This window comes from Pleurodeles waltl, chromosome 1_2, assembly GCF_031143425.1.
Source record: "Pleurodeles waltl isolate 20211129_DDA chromosome 1_2, aPleWal1.hap1.20221129, whole genome shotgun sequence".
Lineage (NCBI taxonomy): Eukaryota > Metazoa > Chordata > Amphibia > Caudata > Salamandridae > Pleurodeles > Pleurodeles waltl.
In genome coordinates this window covers 1,002,592,509-1,002,619,020 of record NC_090437.1, presented here as the reverse complement: position 1 = coordinate 1,002,619,020, position 26,512 = coordinate 1,002,592,509, and positions in this window count along the sequence as shown.

Sequence of the window (26,512 nt, the reverse complement as noted above, 5' to 3'; positions counted from 1 at the left end):
CTATATAACGGTCCAGTTGCAGTATACAGCCAAGTGGTGGCCTCAAAGTGTCAATAAAGAAATTAGGTACATGTATGACAGACCAGGAGGTGACGATTAAAACATTAGTCCTTATACAACAGGGCCCCATACAGGCATTGGCCTTAATAGGAGGAGCTGTTAAGTACTGTTGGAATAGAATGTTACAAAAGGCACATGCAACAGGGCATGCACAGCAAACCTACCAATTTAGAGTGTACCTGAGCCTCAAGAAAGTGACAACAACCATCAATAGAGCAGCATGCAGAATGGCAGGCATTCAGACTTTCAGTGACCTAAATGGTGGAGATATGTCACATTCTTTCAAAAAGTTGAAAGATATGTACCAAGTACCAAGAGGGTAACTCCTTGTGGTTAACACAGTGTTGGGAGTGGTGAGGAGACTATGGTCAGAGTATGCTGGGGCACCCAGACACAAATTTGGTGTTAGACACAAAAATGGATTACTAGAATATATGTCATATTGTTGGACAAGACATGCCCATCACTTCTAATGTTCAAGGACAAATGGGGGGGAGACAGAATGAAGCAGGGTGGTGGTGTACCACAAAAATGGTCTCCAGAGACTCTAGGTTTCAGTTGCTACAGCTAAATATGCTATACTACATTTATCTAGCATTGAACAGGTTAGATAAATGTACTCAAGAATTTTAGACAACTACCTCGATGTGAAGTTAACAATGCTTACCGGCTTCACATATTCTGGAAATGCACATGCACTGCAAGGTACTGGGAGGTGATTTTACAGGAGACTGACTGTGTAACAGAAGACAATCTAAAAGAATTAGAAGCAAGAATGATTTTACTGGATCTACTAATCTACTACCACACAGCAAGAAATATATAACTGAGACTAGGTTCACTGACATAGCATTAATGCTCTCGTAGACAGAAATAGTTATGTGCTTGAAAGCAGAAACCCCACAAATATAGACAGATTGAAGAAGGAACTGATAGATGGGTAGGCAAAAATGTGGTCATGACATTAGGCACTATGAGTGAGAAGTCCTTAACACAAACAGCCAACTGGGATCTGATACTGCAGAACCTTACCAATAAAACTGCTGAAAGACCACCATAAGTGGTGGAAACAATGAACACATATTTTAAAGAGATGATCTGCCAAACAGCAGCCCCTTGCACGGTCACAGATTGTTTCATCACTCCCCTTAGGCTATCCTCAACCCAAGCATGAACTCTACATACAGACAACTTGGTTGATAAATTAGCCAGAGAGGAGTACTTTACATAGGAGGACATTTGCTGGATAAACAGTTCTGACCCACAGTGAGAACTTTCTGTCTGCCTTCACTTCTTGTTTTCATCCCCTCCCCTCACTGGCTTGATCTGCCATTCCTATTAACACACCAAGCAGTGCTAGTGCCTCTATGTTCCTGATCCCAAGCCATACAACAAACACAGGACCTTTAGAACATTCTTAAAAATCTACAGGAGGACTGCAATAACTCCCCCCACCCTCAACACCCCTCTCCCCCCAGATGTCATGCTTCATCATCAGTCATTGTGCACTCGCCAAAGAATAGTCTGGGGGGCCCTTAGTTGTAATGAGAGTACTTGCAGGGATATGGGGTGAGAGTTCCAGACAAAGCACAAACATAAATATCTTGCTTACCTATCCAAGGAAACAACCGACTTTAATGATGGTGTGGTGAAGAGAAGATTAAAAATTATATTAGGATGCAAAATGACAGTTTATTGTTTCTGTATCTAGTAAGCCAACATGAGTCAGCCCTATCCATGGCCTAAAATTGTCTGGGACTTTTGTCAGGACCGGAATCCCTATGTTTCCCTGGATTGAGTCCCTGACTTCATCAGGAGGAGGAAGAAATGCCAAATAGGTCTGAGACACAGGGTGAATCCTTTGATGAATATGTGACTACTAGGCTCCCCATGTTGACTCCTCTAGGAGGCTAGATGGTCCCAAAAGTAGGGCTCTCACGAACGTTATATGAGATGTGAGTACTTCACTCACCAGCAGAAACAGTATTTTGGTATTGAATTAGTTATTCCTTGATGTGTATCCGTGAAGTCAGGGAGAAATGCATCACTCCTGTTAGATTCTGAATACAAGGCTGATGTTCTCTTACAGATCTCCTACCGACATTATTATCTATATGCAATGGATGCTGGTACTACTCAATCCCAGTTTTTAGTTTTAATAATCATGAAGTTAATTGTGTAACATCTGAGATTAAGGCCTTACAATCAGAATTAGTTGCAGTCAAATAAGGAATGTGTGTCACATAAAAAGAGTTTAAGTATCACTGCTAGCAACATAATCCCTCCAGCAACTCCTGTGGTAAATCCAAAGCAATTTGCACTATTTGTCAATCAGTGTCACTTTCATTATTTTTGTAAACCATTGTAATTTCCAAAAGATAAGTCTAAAGTAGCAATTCATTTGTCATGTTTAAGTGGAAATTCTGCCAACTGGAGTGTTCTCTTACTAAAGAGACAAGATACATTATTGTATACTTGTCTGCCATATGTAGGCAAATGATGAATTTGTTTGATAGAAATACACACACCCTCTCTTTGGATAATGGATTGTTAAACTTGAAACAGGGCCATTAAGATTTGTTTAGCAACATTAACAGCTTTAATTGGTTAGTCATTGAGAACAGATGGCCTGGAGTGAGAAAAGCATCTTTATTTTACAGTTTTATCAGGGGTTATAAATGGAATTATAAGATATTCTAGCACAGGCAGTCAGTATATCCCCCAAATTAGAGTTCAGACCTTACAAATGTTGTGTTCCCATTAGAACATCACCTTGCTGAACCTCATTTAGAGAAAATAAAAGTAAAGTCCTGTTTGAAATGGCCCTCTCTAACAGGCAAGCATTTTGCCTTCCTCCTTCTACTAATGCTGGATTTCTGCTTTTGCTTGTCTTGGCACTCTGTGAATATTAACGCTACTGTCCAGTGCTAAAGTACTTGTGCTCACTCTCCTAATTATGGTATGATTGGCATATACCCAATTGGCATATTTAGTTTACTTATACGTCTATAGTAAAGTGCACTACACGTAAATTAAATGCTACCACTGGGCCTGCAGCACTGATTGTGCCACCCACTTAAGTAGCCCCTTAGCCATGAGTCAGGCCCGCCACTGCAGAGACTGAGTGTGCATTTTAAACTGCCATGATGACCTGGCAAGATAAACCCTTTTCCAGGCTCAAACCTACCTTTTTAATACAAACATACAAGTCAACCCTAGGGTAGGCCCTTGACAGCGCAGAGGACAGGGTGGAATGTGTTTAAAAAGTAGGACATGTATTTTTAAGTTTTACATGACCTGTAGAGAAACACTCTTAAATTTGTTTTTCACTACTCCAATGCCTATCTCTCCTGTAGGATAACATTGTGATGACCTAATGACATTTTACAATGTAACTTCAAAATTATGAAGAGATAAACATTTCAAGTTTGGTGCCAGTGTAATCCTAATTTAAAATCCTAATTTACGGTGGACTTGGATTTTAATTACAACTCTGAAAATACCACTTTTAGAAAGTTTCCTTTTTTTTTTACTTCAGCCATTTGCGGCCTGCTGCCTATCTCTGATCACTTATCTGGTTTGGGTGACAGTAGGGGTCTGTGTTTTCCTTCTAGATAGCCACACACAATGAGAGCTTAAGTGTGACTTGATGGGCCTCAATGGGTCATTAACCGGCTTGATGGGGGGGTGGAACTGAGCACTGCTTCACCTACATTTGAATAGGCTGTGTCTTGTTCCCACTCAAAAGACTGCATACCCACTTGTAGTGAGTCTGGAGCCAGGCAGGAAGGGAGGACATATGTACTCTGCAAAGACCCTTCTTTGAAGTCTACTCCACTTCAAAGACACAAATGGGTATAAGTAGTTGACCTCTGACACCACCATTTCAGTACACTTCTGAATCCATGGATATTCTGACAGGAAGAAGGACTGCTGTGCTGCCACAAGGACTGTCACTTTGCTGGACTGCTACTCTTCTGGACTCCTGCTTTGTTCTGCTGACATGCTGCCTGCTTCCCTGGGAGTGAGAAGGAATGGACCTGTATCTCTCCAACCCAGAACTCAGAGTGACTCCAAGGGCCAGTTGACTGGTCTCCTGTTTTCTGAGGTCTCTGGGACATAAAAGACTTCCCACCCCTCTGCTGCTGCACCTGGACCCTGCCTCTGTGACTCTGCCCTGCCAAGTGGTACCACTCCAGTCCTGCACCTTTGAAAGTGAGGCTTAAGGTGCTTGCTTGAACCGAACTCACGCATCCTCATAAAAACCAGCACATTCTCGCCATTGCAAGGATCAGAACTGGTGCATCTTTGCCTTTGGGGAATGAGTCCAGCTCATTGCATTCGGAACCAAAGTTTCACATTCAAAATTTATGCAGCCTCTGTTGGAGGACCAGTAGCAGTGCATCGCAGTGGGGACCAGCCCATCGCCTCGCTGACGCATGCCAACTTTTCGTGGAGAAACCCAATGCATCTCCTTTGGTTGCAGTATCAGTACTGACGCATTGCCTCACCTGAACCCTGCATCTTCCTCGGAGATCAAGGTACTTTTGTTCAGTGGGCCTTCGTAGGCCCCTGTTTCTGGCCCACACTTCATTGTGGTAAGCCTGAACTTCTGACTTTGCCTCTGTCCAGCGCAACCAGATTTCACAAATAGGAGTGTATTGCTTCAGAGCACTATTTTACAGTTTATTCTTTAAAAATTAATATCTCAAGTTCTACTTATTGGATTGTTTTTTTGTTCTGGACTTGTTTTCTCTATTAAGTTCTATTTTCCAAACCTGATGTTGAATCTTTTTCTGTGGTGTTTTCACTGTTTTACTGTTTGAGGTGTTGCACAATTACTTTGCACATTGCCTCTTAAGTGAGCCTGACTGTTCTGTGGCAAGCTACCAGAGGTTAAGCACCGGCATTTGTTTGTGACTTACCCTGACTAGAATTAGGGTTCCTGTTGACAGGGTGCATACCCCTGGTTTTTCTCCCTCGCAAGAGAGTGATGCATTGATTTCTGGATGGAGCACCTGAAATTCGCGCAGAGTCGGGTTGACTTTGACGCCCAGGGGCGATGAGTGGAAAATCCGGTCACACGCCGTTAGAAAACCACGCTGTGTGGGGTTTGCATCGTTATCAGCAGCCACAAGCGGGTGTTGCGCATTGTTTCTCCAGCCGCGATGCGTCGATCTCCCAGGCGCGATACAGGTGGAAAGTATATTTCAACCACAAAGCTGGCACTCTGTGCATGGATTTTTAGCTCTTGTTCTGCCAGCTTCACTTTTAAGGGCCCAGGGACTGCATAGGGCACCACTTAGTAGGAGTCTCAGCAGAGAGCCCAGGTGCTGGCAGAGGAAGTCTTTGATTGCCTTGAGAGTTCAAAACAGGAGGCAAGCTCAGTTCAAGACCTTGGAGATTCCGCTCAAGCAGGAATGCACAACAAAGTCCACTCTTTGTCCCCTTTCACAGGCAGAAGCAGCAACTGCAGGATAGCCCAACAAAGCACAGTCACAGGCAGGGGCAGCAGTTCTCCTCAGCTCGTCAGCTCTTCTCCTTGGCAGAGGTTCCTCTTAGTTCCAGAAGTGATCTTGAAGAAATCGTGTGCCATATTTATAGGCCACTAGCGCCACAGGAGCATCACTTTTTGTGATGCTCCTGTGGCGCTAAGCTTTGCACCGTATTTACAAAGGGGCATTAAGACACTTTTTGTGGCATAACGCCACCTTGTAAATACAGTCCCTTCCCATGCAGCAGTGTGTGTGGAAGGGGCATCCAATGGGTGTTGCTGTGGGCATTCCACAGCAACACCCATTGCATTTTGATGCTGCCTCATATTTATGAAATTTCGTAAACCTGAAGCAGGGCCAATATCTAATGCAAACCCCAGGGTGGCGTTAGCAGGGTGCAACAAAAAGGAATACTTTTATAACCCCTCGTTTTTTGCTTTTTCTGTGTGTTGCATTCTGCAGCATGCACAGAAAGAGCAAAATGCCAGAAATGATTGTTTATGTGCGGAAAGGTGTCCCTTCCTGCACATAAACAATCATTTGAAAATGACGCTTTGGCACTTCTGTGTGTTCTGCATTGTGCATGCACATGTCCCACCTTTAACCCCTTCGCTGCCAGGCCTTTTCCCCCTCCTGTGCCAGGCCTTTTTTTGGCTATTTGGGGCAGTTCGCGCTTAGGCACTCATAACTTTTTGTCCACATAAGCTAGCCAAGCCAAATTTGTGTCCTTTTTTTCCAACATCCTAGGAATTCTAGAGGTACCCAGACTTTGTGGGTTCCCCTGAAGGAGGCCAAAAAATTAGCCAAAATAAAGTGAAAATTTCATTTTCTGTCAAAAAAATGGGAAAATGGGCTGCAGAAGAAGGCTTGTGTTTTTCCCCCTGAAAATGGCATCAACAAAGGGTTTGTGGTGCTAACATCACCAGCTTCCCAGCTTTCAGGAACAGGCAGACTTGAATCAGAAAACCCAATTTATCAACACAATTTTGACATTTTACTGGGACATACCCCATTTTTACGATTGTTTGTGCTTTCAGCCTCCTTCTAGTCAGTGACAGAAATGGGTGTGAAACCAATGCTGGATCCCAGAAACCTAAACATTTCTGAAAAGTAGACAAAATTCTGAATTCAGCAAGAGGTAATTTGTGTAGATCCTACAAGGGTTTCCTACAGAAAATAACAACAGAAAACAAAATATTGAAACTGAGGTGAAAAAAACAGCAAGTTTTCTCTACGTTTTACTCTGTAACTTTTTCTGCAATGTCAGATTTTTGAAAGCAATATACAGTTACGTCTGCTGGACTCTTCTGGTTGCGAGGATATATAGGGCTTGTAGGTTCATCAAGAACCCTAGGTACCCAGAGCCAATAAATGAGCTCCACCCGGCAGTGGGTTTTCATTCTATACCGGGTATACAGCAATTCATTTGCTGAAATATAAAGAGTGAAAAATAACTATCAAGAAAACCTTTGTATTTCCAAAATGGGCACAAGATAAGGTGTTGAGGAGCAGTGGTTATTTGCACATCTCTGAATTCCGGGGTGCCCATACTAGCATGTGAATTACAGGGCATTTCTCAAATAGACGTCTTTTTTACACACTCTCTTATGTTTGGAAGGAAAAAATGTAGAGAAAGACAAGGGGCAATAACACTTGTTTTGCTATTCTACGTTCGCCCAAGTCTCCCGATAAAAATGATACCTCACTTGTGTGGGTAGACCTAGCCCGCGACAGGAAATGCCCCAAAACACAACATGTACACATCACATATTTTGACAGAAAACAGAGTTATTTTTTGCAAAGTGTCTACCTCTAGATTTTGGCCTCTAGCTCAGCCAGCACCTAGGGAAACCTACCAAACCTGTGCATTTTTTAAAACTAGAGACCTTGGGGAATCCAAAATGGGGTGACTTGTGGGGCTCTGACTAGGTTCTGTTATCCAGAATCCTTTGCAAACCTCAAAATTTGGCTAAAAAAACACGTTTATCTCAAATTTCGGTGACAGAATGTTCTGGAATCTGAGACGAGCCACAAATGTCCTTCCACCCAGCGTTCCCCCAAGTCTCCTGATAAAAATGCTACCTCACTTGTGTGGGTAGGCCTAGCGCCTGTGACAGGAAATGCCCCAAAACACAACATGGACACATCACATTTTTTGACAGAAAACAGAGGTGTTTTTTGCAAAGTGCCTAACTGTAGATTTTGTCCTCTAGCTCCGCCGGCACCTAGGGAAACCTACCAAACCTGTGCATTTATGAAAACTAGAGACCGAAGGGAATCCAAGATGGGGTGACTTGTGGGGCTCTGACCAGGTTCTGTTACCCAGAATCCTTTGCAAACCTCATAATTTGGCTAAAAAAACACATTTTCCTCACATTTCGGTGACAGAAAGTTCTGGAATCTGAGAGGAGCCACAAATTTCCTTCCACCCAGCGTTCCCCCAAGTCTCCCGATACAAATACCTCACTTGTGTGGGTAGGCCTAGCGCCCGCGACAGGAAATGCCCCAAAACACAACGTGGACACATCACATTTTTTATAGAAAACAGAGGTGTTTTTTGCAAAGTGCCTACCTGTAGACTTTGGCCTCTAGCTCAGCCGGCACCTAGAGAAACCTACCAAACCTGTGCATTTTTGAAAACTAGAGACCTAGGGGAATCCAAGATGGGGTGACTTGTGGGTCTCTGACCAGGTTCTGTTACCCAGAATCCTTTTCAAACCTCAAAATTTGGCTAAAAAAACACGTTTTCCTCAAATTTCGGTGACAGACTGTTCTGGAATCTGAGACGAGCCACAAATGTCCTTCCACCCAGCGTTCCCCCAAGTCTCCTGATAAAAATGCTACCTCACTTGTGTGGGTAGGCCTAGCACCCGCGACAGGAAATGCCCCAAAACACAACATGGACACATCACATTTTTGGACAGAAAACAGAGGTGTTTTTTGCAAAGTGCCTAACTGTAGATTTTGTCCTCTAGCTCCGCCGGCACCTAGGGAAACCTACCAAACCTGTGCATTTTTGAAAACTAGAGACCTAGGGGAATCCAAGATGGGGTGACTTGTGGGGCTCTGAACAGGTTCTGTTACCCAGAATCCTTTGCAAACCTCATAATTTGGCTAAAAAAACACAATTTCCTGACATTTCGGTGACAGAAAGTTCTGGAATCTGAGAGGAGCCACAAATTTCCTTCCACCCAGCGTTTCCCCAAGTTTCCCGATAAAAATGCTACGTCACTTGTGTGGGTAGGCCTTGCGCCCGCGACAGGAAATGCCCCAAAACACAACGTGGACACATCAAATTTTTTGACAGAAAACAGAGGTGTTTTTTGCAAAGTGCCTACCTGTAGATTTTTGCCTCTAGCTCAGCCGGCACCACCTAGGGAAACCTACCAAACCTGTGCATTTTTGAAAACTAGAGACCTAGGGGAATCCAAGATGGCATGACTTGTGGGGCTCTGACCAGGTTCAGTTACCCAGAATCCTTTGCAAACCTCAAAATTTGGCTAAAAAAACACATTTTCCTCACATTTCGGTGACAGAAAGTTCTGGAATCTGAGAGGAGCCACAAATTTCCTTCCACCCAGCGTTCCCCCAAGTCTCCCGATACAAATACCTCACTTGTGTGGGTAGGCCTAGCGCCCGCGACAGGAAATGCCCCAAAACACAACGTGGACACATCACATTTTTTATAGAAAACAGAGGTGTTTTTTGCAAAGTGCCTACCTGTAGACTTTGGCCTCTAGCTCAGCCGGCACCTAGAGAAACCTACCAAATCTGTGCATTTTTTAAAACTAGAGACCTAGGGGAATCCAAGATGGGGTGACTTGTGGGTCTCTGACCAGGTTCTGTTACCCAGAATCCTTTGCAAACCTCAAAATTTGGCTAAAAAAACATGTTTTCCTCAAATTTCAGTGACAGAATGTTCTGGAATCTGAGACGAGCCACAAATGTCCTTCCACCCAGCGTTCCCCCAAGTCTCCTGATAAAAATGCTACCTCACTTGTGTGGGTAGGCCTAGCACCCGCGACAGGAAATGCCCCAAAACACAACGTGGACACATCACATTTTTTTACAGAAAACAGAGGTGTTTTTTGCAAAGTGCCTACCTGTAGACTTTGGCCTCTAGCTCAGCCGGCACCTAGAGAAACCTACCAAACCTGTGCATTTTTGAAAACTAGAGACCTAGTGGAATCCAAGATGGGGTGACTTGTGGGGCTCTGACTAGGTTCTGTTACCCAGAATCCTTTGCAAACCTCAAAATTTTGCTAAAAAAACACATTTTCCTCACATAGCGGTGACAGAAAGTTCTGGAATCTGAGAGGAGCCACAAATTTCCTTCCACCCAGCGTTCCCCCAAGTCTCCCAATAAAAATGATACCTCACTTGTGTGGCTAGGCCTAGCGCCCATGAAAGGAAATGGCCCAAAACACAACATGGACACATCACATTTTTTCACAGAAAACAGAGGTGTTTTTTACAAAGTGCCTACCTGTGGATTTTGGCCTCTAGCTCAGCCGGCCCCGGGGAGGCAGAAATGGCCTAAAATAAATATGCCCCCGACCCCCCCGGGGAGTGACCCTTGCCTATGGGGTCGCTCCCCCTGCATGACATTGGCACAAAAAAAAAATCCCCGGTGCCTAGTTGTTTCTGCCTTGTTTCCTTCCCTTGGGGGCAGATTGACCTCAAATCAGCCGATCTGTGGTCTAAATACAATTTGCCCCCCAGGGGAGCGACCCTTGCCTAATGGGTCGCTCCCCATCTCTAAAAAAACAAACAAACAAAAAAAAAAAAATTGCCCTAGTGTCCAGAGGTTTCTGCCCCCCTGGGGGCAGATCGGCCTAATAACAATAGGCCGATCTCCCCATGGGGGGGCAGAAATGGAGGTAAATAAATTTGCCCATATATCCCCCAACCCCCCCCCGGGTTCGACCCTTACCTACGGGGTCGCTCTCCCTGCATGACATTGGCGCAAATAAAAATCCCCGGTGCCTAGTTGTGACCTCAAATTGGCCGATCTGCCCCCAAGGGGGACAGAAATGGTCTAAATACAATTTTCCACCAAGGGGAGCGACCCTTGCCTAATGGGTCGCATCCCAACTCTAAAAAAACTAACAAACAAAAAAAAAAATGAAAAAGAAATTGCCTTGGCGCCTAGAGGTTTCTGCCCCCCCCCGGGGGCAGATCGGCCTAATAACAATAGGCCGATCTGCCCCGGGGGGGGGCACAAATGGCCTAAAATAAATTTTTCCCCATTTCCCCCCCGGGAGTGACCCTTGCCTACGGAGTCGCTCCCCTTGCGTGACATTGGCGCAAAAAAAAAGATCCCCGGTGCCTACTGGTTTCTGCCCCCTTTGGGGGTAGGTTGACCTAAAATCAGTCAATCTTCCCCCAAAGGCGGCAGAAAGGGCCTAAATACAATTTGCCCCTCCAGGGGAGCGACCCTTGCCTAAGGGATCGCTCACCATCTGTAAAACAACAACAACAAACAAATCCCCAGTGCCTAGTGGTTTCTGCCCCCTTTGGGGGCAGATCGGCCTAATTGCCATGCAGACACTGAAATACGCGACAGGTGCAAACTGCACCCGTCGCACCCCTGCAACTCCGCCGGCTCAATTCTGAGCCGGCGTCCTCGTTGCAGGGGCATTTCCTCTGGGCCGGCGGGCGCTCTTTTGGAGAGCGCCCGCCGGCCCAGAGGAAATGTTAGAATGGCCGCCGCGGTCTTGTGACCGCAGTGCGGTCATTTGGCGGCGGAACCTTGGCGGACGGCCTCCGCCGTCCGCCAAGGTTAAAATCAGGCCCATAGTGTGCACAGAGCTCAGGGGTTCCCCTTAGAGGTTGATAGTGGCAATAATAGAAAATACTAATGCTCTATTTCTGGTAGTGTGGTCGAGCAGTTAGGCTTATCAGAGGGTAGTATTAAGCATTTGGAGCACAAACTCAAAGACTTAACTCCAGGTCAATAGGTTTTTATGTTGAAAAAATATTATTTTCTTAATTTATTTTAGAAATACAAGATTCAGAATTCAAGTAAGTACATAAATTGTAAGGTACTTGGCATAGGTAAATACAGAACTTTGAATGAAAGCAGTAGTGTACACAGTTTAGCATAAAATGGCACTATGCCATTCTAAAAGTGGACACAGTGCAAAATTCAACAGTTCCTGGGGGAGGCAAGTAAAGGTTAGTTTGTCAGGTAAGTAAAGCACTTACAAGTTCAGTCTCCGGGGCATAGGCAGCCCACCGTTGAGGGTTCAAGTCAACCCCAAACACCCAGTACCAGCAACACAGGGCCGATCAGGTGCAGAGGTCAAAGAGGGCCCCAAATAACATATGCGCCTATCGAGACTAGGGGTGCTTCAGTTCCAGTCTGCTAGCAGGTAAGTACCTGCGTTCTCGGGGAGCAGACTAGGGGGGTTTTGTAGAACACTGGGGGGGTCCCAAACAGGCACACAAATACACCCTCAGTGGCACAGGGGCGGCCGGGTGCAGTGTACAAACAAGGTGTCGGGTTTTGTGTTGTAATCAATGGAGGGACCCAGGGGTCACTCTGGCGATGCAGTCAGGGCACAGGGGGACTTCTAGGGCCAGCCACTGACTGGGCAAGAAGGAGGGTCATCTTCTGGTCATGCCTGCACAGGTAGTTGGTTCCTCTCGTGCCTTGGGGCTACAGGTGCAGTGCTTCTTTCAGACATCGGGTTCTTAGTTACAGGGCAGTCGCGGTCAGGGGGATGCTCTGGATTCTCTCTGCAGGTGTCACCTTTGGGTTGCAGGGAGGTTTTCTCAGGGTTGACATGCTGTGGGAGTCGCCTGGGGGTCATTGCTGCATTGTTGGTTTCTCTGGACATGAGCGAGGGGCGTCGGGTGCAAAGTGTTGGGGACTCACGCTTCAGGAGGGAGGTGGGAATCCCTTTATAAATGGTTTCTTCTTTGTTGTTTTGGACAGAGCTGCTGTCCACAGGAGTTTCTTTGTCCTTTGGGTTGCAGGGCAGTCCTCTGAGTCAGCAGAGGTCAGTGGGCCCTCAGGATGCATCACAGGTTCTTTGAATCTGGAGACAGGCCGGTAGGGCTGGGGCCAAGCAGTCATCTCCTTCTTCTCTGCATGGTTTTCAGGTCATCAGTCCTTCTTCTTGTTTGGTCATCAGGAAGTAGAAATCCTGGGTTCAGGGTCGCCCCTAAATACTGAATTTAGGGGTGTGTTAGGGTCACAGGGCAGTAGCCAATGGCTACTGTCCTTGAGGGTGGCAACACCCTCCTTGTGCTCCCTGCCTTTTGGGCTAAATCCTCCAAACAAGATGGAGGATTTTCCAAGGTGGGGGTAACTTCAGCTCTGGTCACCTTAAGGGTGGACCTGGCTGAGGGGGTGACTCCTCCTTGTTTTTCTTGTTATCTCCTCCGGACTTGCCGCCAAAAGTGGAGTCTGTGTCCGGGGGGTGGGCATCTCCACTAGCTGCCGTGCCCTGGGACGTTGGAACACCAGGCTTGAGCCTTTGAAGCTCACTGCCAGGTGTTACAGTTCCTTCAGGGGGAGGTGTGAGGTGCCTCCACCCAGGACAGGCTTTGTTTCTGGTCACAGAGTGCACAAAGGCACTCACCCCTTGTGGCCAGAAACTAGTATGGAAGTGGCAGGCTGGCAGAGAGCGGGCAGCCTAGCACTAGCAGTTGAGCTGGCATGCAGGGGGCATCTCTAAGAGTCCATTATGGAACTGTGGAGTTCGTGTTTGACAGACTCCCAGACCATATACTCTTGATGGCTACCCTGCACTTACAATGTCTAAGGATTGGCTTAGACACTGTAGGAGCTCATGCAAGTATGCCCTCACCTGTGTATCGTGCACCCTACCATAGGGCTGTTAGGCCTCCTAGAGGGGTGACTAACCTATGCCACAGGCAGTGGGTTGTGGGCATGGCAGTCTGAGGGGAGTGCCATGTCGACTTGGTCCTTTTCTCCCCACCAGCACACACAAGCTGTGAGGCGGTGTGCATGTGCTGAGTGAGGGGACCCTAGGGTGGCATAATACATGCTGCAGCTCTTAGAGACCTTCCCTGGCCACAGGTACAGTTTTAGGGAAAGAACACTGGTGATGGGGCCTGGTTAGCAGGGTCCCAGCACACTTTCAATCAAGTCAGCATAAATATCAGGCACAAACTGGGAGTTCGGGGGGTAACTGCAACAAGGAGTCATTTTCCTACACCCACTAGTAGCATTTGGTTTACAGGCCCATGGCATGTCTAGTGCACTTTACTAGGGCCTTATTAGTAAATCAAATATGCCAATCATGGATAAACCAATCAACAATACATGTTACACAGAGAGAATATGCACTTTAGCACTGGTTAGCAGTGGTAAAGTGCCCAGAGTCATAAAGCCAAACAAACTGGTTGAAAACAATAGGAGGAAGGAGGCAAAATGTTTAGAGATGACCCAGCAAAAAGGGACATTTCTAACAAGCCCAATCCGGAAAAAACTTGTGCAAAAGATGAGGAAATGCTCTGAGAGAGTTCTTGCTAATATCTGAAAATCTGTAAAGTTTGGGGCAGTAGATCAGGACAGGCATCAGTAATCAGTTCTGGCCATTGAGTTGAACACTAAAGAGTAATGTGTTTATGTTCTTTCTGTACCCTCTCTGATTCTGTCAAATGGTCTGCCAGGTCCAGCTCTCCAACTGGCTATCTCAAATATGTCACCACTGCCAAAGAGCATCAATCGGTTACTCTAGGTCTGGGGGGACGGTGAAAGCCAAGATAAATTCCCTACCCCATAACAAGCAGTTCTGCCTAACTCTAGGCACCTATAGAAAATTATTTCTTAAAATTCTGGCACATGAACACTTGGTCTATATACATTGAAAAGAGTGACAATTTTGTCACAGAGAGCCCCCTGCATTAGTAGTAATCTATGGGTCAGGTCAATAACAGTGTGAGCAAATTTAAAATAAACAGTTTTTTGAAACACTATTGCTACACCTGTGGAGAAGGAAATGAAAGAAGCATGAAATCTACAGGAACCCTGTTTAGAAACATGCTCATTCTATTACTCAATATCCAAGTGAAGCTTCTGGAGTATGGCGATGTGAAATGATAGCCCTGGTCTACTATTATTGAAATTACCTTGGCCCCTTTGTTCCAGGACAGTAGTTTAATCTTCCTTCCAAATGTAACACCAACAGGAAGTACAACAGCCACCCATATTACAAAGTCCAATCTGCAGATCATAGCTATGAAAATGAGGAGACGTGTACTATACATCAGAACGTTAAACACATGAACATTTACTATATCCCACTGATACTGACCCCAGAACTGTACAGTGAAGCAGAATCCCAAACTATATTGCACATACCGATAACCATGGTGTTATAGCATAACAGCAGTCATATTGTGTAGGTTACATAGGAGCCTCTTGTTATCTATAAATCACAGACCATCACAATACACTGTGGAAAGCCCCCTCATAAGGATGTTAAAATAGGCAGAATTAATCTGCATCAGTAAGATGGTAAAATAGAGCATCCACTAGATGGATCATTCATTGCTGCATGTCACAGTGTCATTTGCCTAATCATAGAAGTCTTTTGAGATCCAAGAAAGTGCATCAGGCCTCTTGCTCTACAAGCAAAAAGTCAGAGTACATGGATATTTTGGCTCCTTGGAAAGCTACCTCTTCTTCTTTACAAGCCAGTCATAAGGCAACATCATTGCTCATATAATACAGGAATTGTGCTAGAATATGTCTTGTGTGTGTCCAGGAGCAAGTTTCAGGCTCAAGCTGTAAGAAGCTGGCTCTGGAGTGTTAGACATCGGCGATAGGCACACACTCAATATGTGATGCACTGTATCTTTATATAATATCATGCACCAAAATCATAACAATCAGGTAAGTACGTTTTGAAAGAGAAATTCTTAAAGTTTTAAAAAGTCCACAGTGCATTTTTCTAAAGCTGAAATGTTAACCTATGGAGGAAAAACATACTGCAAACAGGTACTCAACAGTGATTTACAGGACCAATCTTCCAGACTTAAGGTAAGTATGGGGGAAGGTCCCAGGCCACATCAACAGGTCACCTTGGGCGGCACTGGGGCAGCCAGCTGCAGAGGTACAGTTCAGCGCCGGGTGCCTCGTTGAAGTCATTGAGTAGTGCAAGAACTTGAGGGCATAATAAGGATGCCCCTAGCGCCACCTTGTGCCCCATTTGTGTAATTTTTTTTGCGCCAATGTGGCGTTAGGTGGCCTTTTGCATGCACCATATTTAGAAAGTGGCGCAGCCCTTACACCACATTATGCCTGACCCAGGGAAACCCAGAAAAATGGCACAGTGAAATATACTAGATTTCACTGCGACATTTTTAGCACCATTATTAATGACTACCTAAGGCAGGCGTTAAGATGATGCTCCCATTGAAAACAGTGGGCCCTCCTGTGCTTTGCTGCATTAGCGCCATAATTTATGGTGCTAACCCAGCAAAGCACCACATTAGCACCATAAATTATGATGCTAATGTGGGCACGAACGACATGGTGCACCGTTTTGTAAATATGGCGCACATGTGGTGTCGTTAGGGGGGCACAATGGGGCACTAGAAAAGTGGTGCATCATGAATGATGCACCACTTTTCCATAAGTATGCCCCTTAGTTCAGTGCACTAAGCTGAGGAAGGAATACCATTTGGACCGCAACCCTGTCCCTAAATCACTAAGCAGTCCTGCGTGGCCGATGCTGTCATATTACTTATGAGTCCTGTCCAAATTCAGGTCTCAGTAGTAAGCCAAACAATCTTTCATACTTGAACAACAAAATGAAGCATAATACTTTTTATACTTTGTTTTTTAACTCATTCACCATCAGATGAAAATAGCATACCAAGGCGCCCACTCATATGGATTCAGTTCCACTGCATGCCGCCTAGCAGGTGGTTTCCTTGCCATTGCTGTTCCAGCTCATCTACATTAATTGTTGGACAGATGTTTCCTCCTTTTCAAGTATTCAGACTACAAAGTGTTGACTCTCTCGCTTGGGTGGCTCTCTTTATCTAGCTTGCAAACTTTATCTACAGAGGCCATACAATCATTAGCCATGTGAGGAGTGAGGTAGAGATCATCCTTTAGAAGGTCTCAATAATACATTCCAGCTTTCACAAGTGAAAGATTTAATTTGTCACCTAGAGAACCTGGAGTCCATGGTGACTCCCAAATGGGAGAGAACTCCAAATAATATTCAAGATCTATCAGATGTCTCATCTTCCACTCCAGGTATCATAATTGTCAGCCAACAACAACCTACAGTTTTTAAAAGGGAAAGAGTAACAATACATCTGCATATATGGAAAAACTAACCCTCCCTTCGCTAATTTCCTTCTTACCTTCTTCCAGGTTCATCTTGGGGATTTTGAGACCCAAATAAATTATTTTAATGCCCCTTGTATCTTACTTAGCAAATCCTTTAAAAGTAGTAACTGTATGCAATTGAAAAGAAACATTATTTTAGGCTTACTAACCATCTTCACTAGGTTCACCATCCCATGGATGATTTTCAGGTGTAATTCTTCCCATTTACGCAGTAGGACATGGCCATGTTATCTCCTGCAATATCCTCTAATCTTGGTCCCACCTTGATTCCCAGAAATCTAACTTTAAGACAGACCTGTAAAAGCTATCGGTGTTCCCCTTGCACATTCTTCGGCCTGATCTTGGATTTGTTTATTGCATATCCCAATAGGGTCCCAAAACTTTCTATTTTAGCTCCGTTCGTGGCAAGATTTTACCCAGGTCACTGGTATAGGGATATAATGTGATCCAGATACAAGCCAAATTTATTTTAAAGCGCACAACTCTGGAAGAGGTTGATAACCTCGTCTTCCCTAAAAAGCTGTGCGAGGGCCTAAATATTTACATTGAACAAAAGTGGTGACAAAGGACAACCTTTCCGGGTTCTCCTAGTTATTTAACTTTGTCACTGCTTATCAGCTTTCCTAACTTCTTCTCTTCTAATTTTGTTTCTATGGCTACCCAGCTTTGGCCAGACCCCACATACAGGCATCCCAGACAAAGCCACCACTATCTGCCTTCTTATTTAGGGTAAAGAACTCCTCAGACGCGTACTTCAATTCCCTCAAAATGCCCTCTTCTAACAATAAAGATCTATTGATGGCCCATTTCTCACTTGATCACCCTTTATGAAATTGCAGAACTAAGAAAACAGCAGCACTATCTGAGCAATGCACCAGCATATGGCAGACTTTCTATTCTTTATCTATGAGGATACCCTTTATTAAAAAGATGTAAATCCTAGAATCATGCCTATGCTTCTTACTATGAAAGGTATACCTAATTTTCATACCTGCTTTTTCTGTCATATACCACTTGGCCCAAAGTTCTGCATTACAGTTTTGAGTGACTTCCCCACCTTCCTATTCTGTGAAACTTCACTTTTAGCAGATCTATCCAAGTCATCACTAAGCACTACATTGAAGTCTCCCCTTACTGCTGTTGGAGAAGTATAGTTTGAAAGATTAGCTGAAATTTCTTATGAAGGAAAAATGTCTTCACAGTTAAAGCCATAAAATTCAGCACATTCGAAGGACCCATGAGGCCATGAGACCCTCCCAACAATCCAACTGCCAGTTGAGTCAGTTCTGTAATTGAAGACCCCAATGCCCATGTTCTCCTTTACAACTATTGCTACCCCCTTGAGTTTCGTTCCTGATTGGAACATATTATTTGGTGAACCCAGCCCTGTTAACCGAAAAAGGTCTTTCACCCTGATGCAGTAAGGTGGATTTAGGTCTCTAGGCACTTTATCACTGCTAACCAGAGCTGAAGTGTATGTGCTGTCTGCTTAAAACATGGTAACATTGACTTATCCACAATTTCTATATTTAAATTACATATAAGTCCATAGTAAACTTCACTACTTGTGCCCAGGGCCTGTAAATTAAATACTACTAATGGGCCTGCTACATTGATTATGCCACCCATTCATTGCAGAGCCTGTGTGTGTAGTTTTAAACTGCCATTTCGACCTGGCAAGTTAATCCTCTTGCCAGGCCCAAAACCTCTTTTTTAATTCACATATGTCACACCTAATGTAAGCCCTAGACAGCTCAAGGGAAGGGCGCATCTATCTCATAACTGCAAGGCCTATCTATCTCATAAGATAACATTGTGATTGCCTTATTTCATTTTGTTAGTGTAATTTCCTGAAGAGTTGCGGCAGAGTTGACACTTACACCACACAAAATGATAATACACCTGGTTAGGAAAATAGAGATTAATTTAATAAATAAAACAAGATCAAAGCAACAAAACTCCAATAAGTAGAACTTGAGATAGGAATTTTTAAAGAATAAACTGTAAAATAGCGCTTAGAAGCAATAAGCGTCTATGTGAGGTATCTGGTCGCACTGAACTGGGACAACGTCAAAAGTTCAGGCTGACTGCTATGGAGTGCGGGTCTGACACAAAGATAAGCTTTGGCCCACATAACAAAGTACCTTGATTGGAGTGACGTCGCCATTGAAGATATGCATGGCATAGCTGAAGAGGTGTGTGGAGGTGATGCGTCAACCTTCTCCATGCAACAGCGGCGATGCTTCAGTTCCAAGTGCAATGCTCTGGTCTCGAATGCGATAAGCTGTACAGCCAAAAAGGCAAAAGATGTCTTGATTCTGAGTGCAATGCACTGGCTCCGAATGTGACTCGCAGGGTTGGATCCACGCACTGGAGATGATGCACCCGTTCCCATTCTCACAACAATGACGATGCACTGGTTCCGACTCCCGCAACGGCATTGAGGGGTGGATTTCTACTGGAACAGCACTTTATACTTACTTCCAAGGGCCCAGGACTGGATTGGCACCACTTGGCAGGGAAAGACTCTCAGATGGCAGAATCCAGGCGGTATAGCAGTGAGTTGAAAGTCTATTGTGTCCCTGAGACTTCAGAAAACAGCAGGCAAGCCAGCATCTCCTTTGAGTTATTTTGGTTCTGGGTTGGAGAGATGCAGGTCCTGTCCTTTTCACTACCAGGCAAGAAAGGCATCAGGTCAGCACAGCAGAGCATGAGTCCAGCAGAGTTCAGCAGACTGACAGTCCCTTCAGCTCCACAGCAGTCCTTCTTTCTGGCAGATTATCCGCAGGTCCAGAAGTGTACTTGGTTGGTGATGTCTGAGTCCCTGTTGTGCCTTTAAAGTGGGGAGACTTCAAAGAGAGGGCATTGAAGCGCACAGAATCCCTTCCCTTCAGATACTGGTATCCTCGTTTTCCTAGAGGGGGATATGCAGCCCATTCTGTGGGGAGAGGACACAGCTCACTCAGGTGTAAGTGTCAGGCCCTCCCTTCCATCCTGCCCAGGAGGGCCCATCAGGCTGGAGATGGCCCATCAGTCACACCTAAGCTCCCTTTGTGTGTGGCTGTCTGGAGGGAATGAACACCCTCAGCTGTCACACACCACAGACGTGTATTTAGAGACAGACAGAAGGCACTAAATGGCTAAAGTAGGAAAATGCTAATTTTCTAGTGGCATTTTCAAAATTACAATTTAAAAACCGACTTCACCAGAGGTTGTGGTTTTAAATTGTGACTCCAGAGACACCAATCATCAGTGTCTGATCTCTTTCCAATTGGAAATGACACCTATAAAACGTAATAAAGCAATCACAATGTTATCCTACAGAAGAGATAGGCCTTGCACTAGTGAAAAACTCATTTGCGTTTTTCACTACTAGGAAATGTAAAACTTAAAAGTACATGTCCTACATTTTAAATACACTGCACCCTGCTCTTGCACTGTCTAGGGCCTACCTTAAGGGTGACTTTTATGTTTTAAAAAGGATTGTTTGGGCCGGGCATGAGAGTTTACTTGCCAGGTCGACATTGCAGTTTATGGCTTCACACACATGCTCTCCAATCTCAAATGGCAGGCCTGAGGCACGTTCAAGGGCTACTTAAGTGGGTGGCACAAGCAGTGCTGCAGGCTCACTAGTAGCATTTAATTTACAGGTCCTGGACACATGAAGTGCACTTCACTAGTGTGAGACTTGGCATCCCTGGCATGGTTTCCCCTAACTTTTTGCCTCTGTTTCTAAGGTTGTTGATGTGTGCTGGACACTGTTTTTGCTGTTTCTGTTACTCTGGGCACTTTACCACTGCTATCCAGTGCTAAAGTGCAAGTGCTCCTATATAAAATGTGTATGTAATTGGCTTTCCATGAATGCCATATTTGATTTACTGGTAACTCCCTACTACAGTGCACTAAAGGTGTCCAGGGCCTGTGATTCAAATGCTGCTAATGGGCGTGCAGCACTGGTTGTGCAATCCACATGAGTAGCCCTGTAATCATGACTCAGACCTGCCACTGCGGTGTGCAATTTTTAAACTGCCAATTTGACTTGGCAAGTGTACCCACTTGCCAGGCCTAAACCTTCCCTTTTCATACATGTAACACACCCCTAAGGTAGGCCCTAGGTAGCTCCATGGGCAGGGTGCAGTGTATGTTTAAGGTAGGACATATACTTATGTGTTTTAAATGTCCTGACAGTGAAATACTGCCAAATTCGGTTTTCACTGTTGCAAGGCCTATCTCTCTCATAGGTTAACATGGGGGCTGCCTTTAAATATGATTAAAGCTAAATTCCCTTCGGGAGCAGGAATACATGTGGAGTTTGAGGTCTCTGAACTCATAATTTAAAAATACATCTTTTAGTGAAGTTAGTTTTGAGATTGTGTGTTTGAAAATGCCACTTTTAGAAAGTAAACATTTTCTTGCTTAAACCATTCTGTGACTCTGCCTGTTTGTGGATTACCTGTTTTGGTTAGTTTGACAGTTGGGCTGTTTGCATCTGTCTCTCTAGACAGTGACACAAAGGGAGCTGGGGTGTAGCCTACATATCCTGATGAGCCATCTGTGCTAGGAGGGAGGGGAGGAGTGGTCACTCACACCTGAAAGGGCTCTGCCTACCCTCACACAATGCAGTCTCCAACCCCCAGGTGTGTGTATGGGGCCTGGCCTGGTCCTGGCAGGATCTCACAAACAAGAGAGACTTTCTTTTGAAGTAGGCCTACTTCAAAGGCCAAAATGGGTATAGGAAGAGCACCTAAACCCCTGAAAGATTAGATTACTTCAAGGATTCAAGAGGAACCTCTGCCTGGAGAAGAGTTGAAGAGCTGAGGTGAAGTGCTACCCTGTCTGTGACTGTGATTTGTGGAGCTATCCTGTAGTTGCTGTTTCTGCTTGTGCAACAGGACAGAGATTGGACTTTGTTGCATTCCTGCTTGAAAAGTGACTCCAAGGGCTTGGAGTAGAGCTTGCCTCCTGTTTTGAAGCCTCAAGGACAGCAAAGGCTTCACCAACCAGACCTGAGTCTACTTGCTGTGGACTCTAGCTTGTCAGAGGGTGCCATTCCAGTTCCTGGACCCCTGAAAGTGAATTTGTGGTAAGAAAACAGTCTACCAATGCCGGACGACGCCGGACGACTTCGCAAATCATGCCGCTGCCCAGAACCACAATGCTGCTTGCCCTGAGGCCGTGGACCTTGCTGAAGTGCGAATCCGACGACCCTGTGAGCTGACGCCGCTACATCAAAACCGCAACGCCACCTGCGCGAGGCCAGGGAGTTCGTGGAAGGCCGATGACCCTGCAGGCCTTGCGTCGCTGCAACTGCTGATCCTACCCGACTTCGCTGACATCGGAGTGTCCTAAGTCCAACGTTGGTGATGTTCTGATGCATAGCGGCGGCCCCGTGATATCATTGCGACCCTGTGAGGTCGTGCCGAAGCATCGTAACTCCGCCGGACTCACATCCGCTGGAATCAAGGGACCGACTTCGCATCCGACGCGCTCATCTCCACCGCCCTGTAGCGAGGACCCGACGCCGCTGCGCAACGCTCCACTCTTTCTCCCCATGGCACCGGAACCGACACCATATCAAATCCAGCAAAGCCGCTCTCCCCGACTCCGTGCACTGGCTTGTTTTCTACTTGTTCTAAAGGTACTGTACCTGGAGTCGACCGACTTCGTTACGACACCGTGGTTTACCCAACTGCAGTGTTTTCACCTCAGATCACTGTTTACTTGCTTTTAACTGCTAAATTCATATTTTTAAATGTATATAGTGGATTTTTATCGTATTTGGTCTTGTTTATTTAGATAATATATTGAATATTTTTCTAAACCTGTGTTCTGTCTTTTTGTAGTGGTTCACTCTATTACTGTGTGTGTTGTTACAAATACTTTACACCTAGGCTCTGAAGATAAGCCTGCCTGCTCATGCCAAGCTACCAAGGGTGTGTGCGGGGGTTAACTGAGTGTAATTCTCCTTTACCCCGACTTGAGTGAGGGTCCTTGCTTGGACAGGGGGTAACCTGACTGCCAACCAAAGACCCCATTTCTACCAACTAAGAACTTACAAGTAAATTAAATATGCCAATTAGGTATACAATATTCAAACCATGTTTTATAGCAAGACCACATGAAATTTAGCACTGGTTAGCAGAAGTAAAGTGCACTGTCTAAGACCAACAAAAACTTTTTCAAGAAAAAGCAAAGGTAAAAAGGCAAACAGTTTGGGGGTGACCCTGGAAAGAAGGCCCTTTTCAACAGGCACTAAATGGCTAAGGCAGGAAAATGCCAACCTTCTAAAAGTGGCATTTTCAAAACTGTAATTCAAAATCCAGCTTTACCATGAGAAAGGATTTTTCATTACAACTCTAAAGACACCAAAACACAAATATGCCAACTGTGGATAAGCCAATGTGACCATGTTTTAAGAAGAGAGTACATGCAGTCCTAAAGCCAGCAAAATCGAGGTCAGCAGAACAGGAGGTCTGAAGACAAAAAGTCAGGGGAAACCACACCAAAGATGCCAAGTCTAACAGACCCCAAGTACCAGAAATCATCTATTTTTTTGTCAAAGCTACCACTGCCCCTGCTCAGTGCATTTACATGTATCGGATGCAATGCTGCAAGTGTAACCCTGATTGCTTTCAGTGTTTGTCCTTAATGCCAAAGATAAAATCCACACCTTAATGGAATATGTTAAGAAGTTTACCAAAATATTCCTTGGTTTCTTTCAGCCTATTTGGGTCACGGTGCATCCTCTGAATTTCGTTCTCCAAGTCACACCATAGTCTCCCTTTAAGACACCTTATTTCAACAAATTCACAATATTTGTCTTCAAATCTCCCCCTTTTATCCCATTGGGCACATTTAGAATCCTAAAATTATTTCACTGGGAGTAATTCTCTAACCTCTCCAATTCATCTTGTTACACTTGGTTTGTCAGTGTTAAGGCCTTAATCTCAGAGAGTTATGTTTCAATCTGCACTCAACATTTTCTGTCTTCTCTTCTAAGACAGCAATCCTCTTGGAAATGAGATCTAGCTTAGACTTCAGTGTCTTGCATGTTTCCCAAATTAGTCTCTGGTTTAATTCAGAGACTTCAAATCTTCTCTTAATCTCAAATTGAAGGCCCATTAATAGAGATTTCAGTGAGGGTGCGGTACAATCACACCTTTGTCCTTCTAAAAGTGGGTGAAAGCTTTCGTCCTCAACCACTTCCCGATCCTTATTACCAATCAGCATCTCAAAACAGTTACTTGCTCATGTAGCCTGGCTTGCAGAACTCCTAATATTGTGTTGATCATAGTGGGCCTGAGAGTTTTGCCCCCCCCCCCACAGATTAAGGGCTGAGAGATACCGCCATGATATTATCTAGCTATTCGTGATGTGGGTTAGAATTCCCCATAAACAACTTTACCCTTCCCAGTTTGAACCACAGATTGAGTTTTTTTAGAATCCTCTTTTTTTCACAGAGCATTTCGCTATGCCCTTATGCATAATTATCTTGACAAAGGGTTTAGAGAGGGGGTTACTTTAGCAAGCCCTTGTATGGACCGAACAGCTTTATCATGCCTCTGTTTTCTTCCCTTATTTGATCCTCTCTTATTTTACTCTTAGAGGGGACAGATTTAACTGATTCTCAGCGGGCACCAGTTCTAATATCCCTCTCTTGTAACCAGGGGCGAGTTTCCAATTTTAGCCCTTCTGAACTTCTTCTTGAGTCAAGTGTCCCATCCCTAGGCCACCAAAGAGACCTGAGGCCAGCTGATGGGGCCTCAAAAGAGGGTAGTACGAAGAATCAGCATGTGCTTACCAAACACAATGGATGAGAACAACTACCACCACAATCTCACCATTGGTTCTTGTTGCCACCAGTCCTCAAAGCCCGGGAGCCACTAGGAGCAACCCAGGCCACCAATCCAACTCCATCCATGATCACAAGCTAAAGACTTCCAATGTGGGCCAGACCAGGCCTGGAGACATCTGATGATGATGTATGCTGATACACAGCAGGATGGTGGGTTGCTGCAGGCATGTGGAAAGATTTAGGTCCCACAGGGTAAGACAGCCATGCAGTTTACATTTGAAAACTTTATTTAGGAAAATAATGCCATAAAGTACAAAATTCCTTTTACATGTCATAAAATAAATCCAGTTGGATAGTCATAAACCATAAAAAAATACAAGTTCTCAAGATCCATAAATACATTTTATTATAAAACGATTCATCAGCAAAAAAAATCAAGCGACCCGGAAACACCAATTCAATTAAAATTTAAAAGAAGTGGTCCTTAGCAGCAACTAGCTATCATTTGCCCTGTACAGATAGCACCTTTATTCTTATATACCAGAATTGTCCCAGAAATCTTGCCACAGTTCAAGCATACAGAGGACAAGCATTGGATATAAAAATTCTGAGCACAATGTAATCATATTGTATGCCGCCCAGTTTCTTGCACATTGGCTTTAACCAAGTCTGACGGGGTGCACATAAACAGTGCAACCAAAGATGACATCAGCAACAGTTTCACTGCATTACTGCATGCTGGACACAAGGCAAATTTGTTTGTGGCCCATTTGCCAGTAAACGATCTGAACGGGAGTGTGCCAACCCCAAACTAACAGTACAATTTCCTATCCAACTAATTGAACAACCGACTGGGTTATCTAGCTTCAACAGAGCTTTTTTAGCTGCTCTTTCGAAGGCCAAGCAAGAGCACCAGCTTTTTAAGGTGTATCAGCCAACCAATTTGATTACATCTATCAACCTGTTTGACTTCCACCAAGGCAGAAGCATAGTGGGAAAGTTCTGGCGTATTCCAAATACTCCTCCAAAATAACAGGGGCCGTAATCTTGTATTGTGAGCAATAGCCCTCATGCCCATATCAAACAAGCTGGGACGTATCAGGACGGAAGCTGAACCAGACTCCCAAGAAATTTGTTCTTTGATTTTGTTAAGCCTGAACAGTTTGTGAACCTCCACAATTCAGAGCCATAAAGGGCAGATCCCACAGCTGTAGCTTCATATATTTGGAGATCAGGGGCTTTAGGTTTAGTGAAAGATGTGGAGAGCTCTTTATAAATTGCACCGACAATCTTCTTGTGCTTCAAAATCATTTCATCCAGGTGAAATTTCCAAGACCTATTAGATGATAGATTGATCCCCAGATAATAAAGTAGTTCCCCCTCTCAACTACTGTAATCCCTAAGGCTAGTTTGCCTTTCAAATATTTGTGTTGATTGACCAAGATGAACTGGGGGGCTGAGTTAGATGCTGGTGGATGGATTACTCCATCACAAATGTGATGGATATCCTGTACACCATATTAGGATCTCCATAGGATATCATGGGATCGTAATATGGCAAACAGGATAGCCGTCACGTTTGTGGGAGAAAATTAACCTCTGCCGACATCTAAATCAGCTGCTTAGTCTTATTCGCATTGATTTCCAAACCACGCACAGAAGGAAATTTCTTGAATTAAAGTAGCAGATGTCTAAGAACACTAGTGGTTTTGGAAATGAATAGGGTATTGTCTGCAAAAATTAAAATGAGCATTTTTGAAGTAGCTAGTATAGGTGCATGTCTATATCTGAGGTATGTGTGTAGTGCAAACAACTGAAAAT